The sequence below is a fragment of the Penaeus japonicus genome, unplaced genomic scaffold (assembly GCF_977035675.1).
Source record: "Penaeus japonicus unplaced genomic scaffold, GWHDUDI00000001_assembly GWHDUDI00000001, whole genome shotgun sequence".
In the NCBI taxonomy this organism is placed as follows: domain Eukaryota; kingdom Metazoa; phylum Arthropoda; class Malacostraca; order Decapoda; family Penaeidae; genus Penaeus; species Penaeus japonicus.
The window spans coordinates 43,112,366-43,119,865 of NW_028234403.1; the positions used below are offsets into that span (position 1 = coordinate 43,112,366).

Below are 7,500 nucleotides of genomic sequence, written 5' to 3' on the forward strand. Positions count from 1 at the left end.
AAAAAAAGACAAATTCATTATTATTTCTTATGAAACAAACAATCAAAGCTCACTAATCAGCATAGTTTACCTTGACCATTTTCTGTATATTGAGATGAAACTGTTGCTTGCTCTTACACAGCTGACACAACGGATAGCTCTTGTAAAATAAAATGCAAATACGCGCAATAAACAAATTCTGAATCTAATATTCCTTGGAGTCTAAGATATAAAGGGATATAGATTATGATGAAGATGAAGATAACGATAATACGATGATGATAATGGTAGGGGCAATAATGATAAAGACAGTAATAAAGAATGATAACAATAACAACAATAGCAATAATTATTCTTCTGAAAATATAATGGCAGTAATGATGATGATGCAAAAAAATAAACATAATGATAATCATGATAATAACTACGACAACAGTGAATATAATTATAATCAAGAAAATGATAATAATGATCGAGATGATCCCAATTCTGATGATAATAAAAACAACAATAATAATGATAATAATGATAACAACAATATGATGGATAATAGCAATAGCAACAACCACAAAATAATGGTGATAATGCTAGTAATGATAGCAATAAGAAAAGGTAAAACGTAATAGCAATAAGAGTGATAATGACAATGACAATAAAAACAATAAAAGTGGTAGTCAAAATACCAATAGTAATAATAATTGTAATGATAATGATAATAATAATGATTGTAATAATGATGATTATAAGGAAAATGATAATGCTCATAATAATTGTAATGACAAATGATAGTAATAACAATAGTCACAATAATGATTATAATGATAATGATAATATTAATAATAACAATAAAAATGATAATGATAACAATAAAACTAATAATAACAATAAAGGTAACAACATTATCATCAATAGCAGACATAATGATAACTACAAGAACAATGATAAATACAATGGTAATGATAGTGATGATAATAATGAAAATGAAAACTATACCAATGTCAATAATGATAACAATGATAATAACACACACAACACACACACACACACACACACGCACACACACACACACACACACACACAACCCTACCACCACACACACACACACACACACACACACACACACACATAACCCTCCTCTTACAAGACGCGGGGCTAAAACGTATTCCCCATCGTGTATAGCCTCTGTGTCCTGCCTGTGACATTTCTCTCCCTCTCCCCTCCCCTCTCTAATACCACCACCCCTACCATGCCCCACCCCCCATACCCCCAAACTGCTGTCCTTCCACAAGCCATTTCCAAGAAAGCAGTCAAGCGGGAAGCTGATCTATGGCAGTAAGCCGGAAGCGTGCCAAGCCGTACTGCACTTTGTTCAGGCTGATTTCACATGCAGGGATCGGGGGCCCATTATACCGAAGACAACTGGGATTAGGTTAAGATTACTGTAGATTAAGCTGCGGCACACTCAAAGGGACAGGGTTGGTATCCCTGTCTCTGTCGGCTTCTCCTTCTTTCTCTTTTGTGTGTGTGTGTGTGTGTGTATACATAAATTTATATATATATCTACATTGCTGTAATTATCTGTTTCTCTCTCTGTCTCTCTGTCTTTCTCTCTTTCTCTATTTCTTCTCTCTTTTTCTATTTTTACTTTCGCTCTCTTTCTTCTCGCTTTGTCTTTATCATTGATTACTATTATCATTATCATCATCATCGTCATCACCATCATCATTATCATTCTTTGAAATACTCTTTGCTTTAATATCATTGTCATAATTACTGATATTACTGTGATTCCTATCCTAATCGTTACTGGTAAAAGTCCTCTTATTCTCTATTTACCCGTTATTCCATCGTTATTATTATTTATTTTTATTTATATTTACTTTTTCATAACTAAAGTCTCTTCCTATTTGCTTCGGAAACGTCAACTGTAATATCGCATGCATGTGTGATCTCAACCAGACTACGCTAGCTGTCAGGATTATTTCTAAGAGAGTTACATTCCTCGCTCATGACTGAGGATATCGCCACAAAAGCCGTGTCATGAGACTGTGTGTAGGTACAGGTGTGTCTGTCAGTATGTCCGTGTACATTTGTATGTATCTGTTGCTTTGTGTGTATTTGTTAATTCGAGTTTTAATATGTGTGTGTGTATGTGTGTGTGTTTGTGTGTTTGTGTGTGTGTGTGTGTGTGTGTGTGTGTGTGTATGTGTATGTACATTTGTAGGTATCTGTTGCTTTGTGTGTATATGTTAATTCGACTTTTAATATATGTGTGTGAGTGTGTGTGTGTGTGTGTGTGTGTGTGTGTGTGTGTGTGTGTGTGTGTGTGTACATTTGTAGGTATCTGTTGCTTTGTGTGTGTATGTTAATTCGAGTTTTAATATATGTTTGTGTGTGCGTGTGTGTGTGTGTGTGTGTGTGTGTTTGTTTATGAGTGTGTGTGTGTATGCGTGTCTGTGTAATAAATAATGAGCCTATTTTTATGTAAAGTCGTGCATATATTTTCGTTTACTGATTACAAACTTTGACCATATATCGCAGATAATTATTGAAGGCTATGGAATGATCATCCTGCACATTATCAGTCTTGAATTTTATTCCCTTTTTCTCTCCTACCTTCTCTGTTTCTTGGTACTGCCCTTATTCTTATCATCATCTCCTAATCCTCAGCCTCTCCCATCTCCTTTTTACATTTACTTCTCCCTCTTTTTTTTCTTTTTCATCGTTTTCTCGTCGTCTTCCTCTCCTTTCTTTTTCTTTCTCCTCTTCTTCCCATCCATCCCCCTTCCCTTTCTGCTTCTCCTCCACCTCTTCCTTATTTCTTCATCTCCTCTTCCTCCGTCATATTTTCTTCCACCGCCTCCTCCTTTACTGCCATTCCCTCCCACTCCTTCCCTTTGCTAGCTAAGAAATCTCGGGTCTCGAAGACAATACCTGAAGACTGGATCTACATGATTGCGTTGCAGAGAGGAGGTATTGGCTCTGATTTCATCTCGGCGGGGAAATTTCTCCTGATTTTATGCCAGCATCCTTGACTTTGGCAGTGTCTTTCTTTTTATTTATTTATTTTTTTTTATTTTTTTTTTTTTTAGGTCGGGGGTGTAATTTTGAAGCTTTTGTGATGCTGCAAGTCTGGCAAATTATTTTTATAGCTAGTGTTATTGGCTATGGTTACTGTGCTTATGATATTTCTTGTTATGATACTGATAAGGATGGATGGGACTAATCGTTATCGTTGTCAAAGTTATTTTCATTTTGTTATTGTTGTTAATATCCTTTTTTATTATCATCACTATAATTTACCCTCGTCATCGTTTTCCTTTTTACTGTTATAATTATCAATATCATCTTTATCATTTTCGTTGTAATTTTTATTTTTTATTTACAGCCAACCAATTAAAAGGGTTGACGCCAGATAAGACATATTTCTGCACCCACCCTCCGCTTCCAGCCTCGAGGGTCACTCCTAGCGAGCAACCAGACAAGGGCACGGCCTATCACACTTCCTCACGATAGGTTTGATCGAGTTGTCTAAGCCACAGGCCACTTGTACCCAAGGTTGCCTAATGTGGAGATAACCTGGTGAGTGGGATCATGCTAAGGGAATCGAGCCAAGTGTCTGTATAGCTTGAGTTGCCAGTCTAAGATTGTGCAAGAAATAAGTCTGATGTCGATCTCACGGTGCAGTCGTTAATTATACACATGATCTTGTATACTGTATCTCATGATAAGGTGTAAGAACCTGTTGCAAAAGGTGCCAAGAACTCACAGGATAAAGTTCAGGGGACGAATTCACTAATATTCTTCAGACTTTCCCCAGTACCTATTCTCTAAGGGGTTACATATCAAAGAAAATGATACTTAGCTCACATAGTTTCCGGTAAAAGGGTTCGTGAATCGACCTTTCGGCACTTGCAATCACCCAAGCAAGTTAAGGACCCTAAAATGCATTACTGAATCCGTCCTCAGGTTTTGCTGCCCTACAGCAGGGCTGGCATTATCACGGCCTTGAAGACATGTAACTTGGTCCTTCTGCACAGGTACTGGCTTTTTCAAATACTCTTATCGAGGAAGTTCATGGCATCTGCTGAAAGGCTAATCCATTTGTTGACTTGGATTACACTGTCAATGTATGTTAACCTCAGCATAACCTCAAATGTCTTTGCTATAAGTATCGAATGAGCAGGGTCTTATAACAGACCCCCAAATCCTGGATTTTGGCCTTGGTCTAAGAGACCTCTAGAACCAAGGGCTTCGCTTCTCTCCTGAATGCGTCGAGAGCTCTCACTATGACCTCCTGAAATTATGATTGGATGGCAACATTAGCTAAGTCAAGGTCAGTGACCTTGATATTGCCCAGTGTTGCTCCACATTGCCTATGAATGATCGATTTACCAATCCATACAAGTGCTGATGAGCATTGGAGCAAAGGCACAGCCCTGGCTCAATCCTGAATTCACAGGAATGAAAGTAGACATGCTCCCACCGCACTTACAGAACCATCGCTATGTTTCTCGGTCAACATCGTTAAAGGATTTTTGAAATGATAGCGTCTTTCACCATCCATTTAGTACGTATAGGAGCGAAGGATTTTAATGGGAAGATAATTGTGTGACAAGAAGTGTGGAAAGGAGCTATAGGAAAAAAATATATGTGTATGTTGCGTCTGGTGTATATGCAGCGAGATGAAAAATGGTAATAAGTAGCCTGAACTAATTTCACCACCACTATCCTTCTAAAATACTGATCTTTTACTGATCAAGTTCATATCAGAAAACGAGAAACTTGCTTATCCTGTTTATATAGACAAACTGAGCTTGCCTATAGCTTACTATTAAGAAGACAAATTACAAGGCGATTTGTTAAAAGGTAGGAACTTTAAATAGTTTATTTTGCAAGAATAGATTAACAATAGACATAGAAAGATATGTCGGTCGCACACGGAATTTCCGGGAAAGCACTCCACAAGTTATAAAACTATATTGACTCTAGGTCTTCCAAGGAAGGCTAAATCAAGGGGTGAATTTTACGTATTTTAAAGTTACTTAATATGTATTTCTTGGCAAAAATACTCTTATGAACCTCTTCGACGATTGTGTGGAAATGATTTATAACACATAAAACCACGAAATGTAAATGTATAAATTTATATAAAAGTTAAGCTTGAAAAGAAAACTTTGAGCTATAACTAAATCAGACTTAAGTTATTCAAATCTTCAGATCAGAGTAATTCCTTAAACCGGCACTTTTTGGTAGACTTAAAATTATTGGAGGGTTATTGGTAAAATAGATATTCATGGTTAAGGAACTGAGCATGTATAATTATATATAAAAACACAAACAGTTCGGGCATTTTCAACATATAACTCCAGCACAATTAGCATCCGGGGCTTTAGGGCATAAAATAAAGGTAGCTTCTCCTCTTAACTGCTTCTAGTGGGCACTAGGAATTCCGTAGTATCTTCGTCTCGCGCACAGGTAGGAAATATTCATACACATAGATGGTGTGGAAGTCAAATGCGGCGCGAGAATTCCATAGACTCTATACAGCCAGAAGATAAAACTCGAAAAAAAAGAAAAAAAAAAAAAAAATGCATTGTGTTTAGAGGTCGCCTCCCTAATGTTTGTCAGGGAAGGTTGCTCCTCACTGATGGGAGGAGATTAAACACTGGGATAACGACACCATCCACGGCCATGCTAACCACTGGTAGCTCACATAGCACCGCTGCTCAAAATACTCGCCCAGACGCTCTCAACCCCAACAGAATCTGTCCATCATCAGAGCTAATTGCAGTCATCGGTGGAAAGAGCGTTGAATTAAACTATCCCAGGACTTGGGATAGGCAAAATGCAGATCATTTAATACGAAATGACCTTCGATCTCCATAGCAGAATTCCCGATATGCTGTTCCTGTCCATCCTTAGCTAGCCTCCAGAGTCCCGATCACTAGCCAGTCGAGGTGTGCGACACGTATCCATGGCCTCAAGTGTCTCCATTAAAATAATGCTCGGCCTTGCTCTCGCCCGGTCACCCATGGACTCCTGAGCTGCATCTTGCATTTCACGCTTGGCGGTGTTACGCAATGCTGCAGGGTCCGTCAGGTTGATGAGCGATTTGAAACGATGAGAAATAGACATAATAATAAAAGTTGATAATGATGATAATGATAAAAGAGTTGATAATGATAATGGTGATGATAATAATGATGAAACGATGAGCAATAGACATAATAATAGAAGTTGATAATGATGATAATGATAAAAGAGTTGATAATGATGATAATGATAATGGTGATGATAATGATGATAATATTGATAATGATAGTGATAAAGATGATAACAATAATGATGAAAATTATAATTGTGATAATTGTTATTATTATCATCATTGTTATCATTATTATTACTAATATTATTACTATTATTTTCATCATCATTATTATTATCATTATCATTATAATACTAATGATAATAATAATGATAATAATCATTATTATCATTATTATTATCATTATTATCATCATTATTTTTATTATTATCATTATTATTATTATTATTATCATCATTATTATTATTATTGTTATTATTATTATTATAATCATTATTGTTATCATCATTATCATTATTGTTATTATTATCATTATTATTATCATTATTATTATTATTATAATCTTCATCATCATTATGATCATTATTATTATCATTATTATCATTATCATTATCAACTTTATCATCATGATTATTGTTACTATTAATAGAATTGTTAACTTTATATTGTTTTGTTATTGTCATTCTTATTTTTCTTATTTTCATTTTTATCATAATGATAATCCTTGTTATCATTATTTTCATTATCATTATCATTACCATTATCATTATTATTGTTATTATTATTATCATAATTATTATCATTATCATTATTATTGTTATCATCATTAGCATTGTTATCATTTTTATTGTTATTTTTATCAAACTCATCATTATTACTTACTTATCATTAATGTCGTTATCGTTATTGTTACCCTTCTCATCATTATTGCTTTTGTTATTACTATTATTATCATTACTATTATTATCATTATGTATGTTGTTTTTCATTATTATTATTTTCACTATTCCAATCATTAGTATTGTTGTTACTGTTATTATTATTATTGTCAATGTTATCATGATTATTGTTATTATTATCACCATCATCATTATTATCCTTCCATTGTCCTTATTACTATTATAGTTATTATTGTCATCATTATTATCATCATTATCCTAACGATGATTATAACAAAAAATATGATGTTGATAACAGTAAGTCTGATGATAATGATTAAAATGATTATTGTTTTATAATTTTCATCCACTTTTGTTAATGAGAAAAAAATATATTAATAATGATGATGATATGAATAATGATAACAATGATAATACAATAAGAGAGAACTGATAACGGTGATGATAACAACAAATAAAAATAAAAATGATAATCATTACTATTATAATTATTATCCCCGTTGTCATTATTAT

The 7,500-nt window shown here is 34.3% G+C and overlaps 1 pseudogene; it reads right to left on the reverse strand.

Moving 5' to 3' along the window:
• Nucleotides 1-113: 113 nt before the first annotated feature.
• Nucleotides 114-4,058, reverse strand: LOC147472548 (uncharacterized; annotated as a pseudogene).
• Between the last annotated feature and the right edge of the window lie 3,442 nt (nucleotides 4,059-7,500).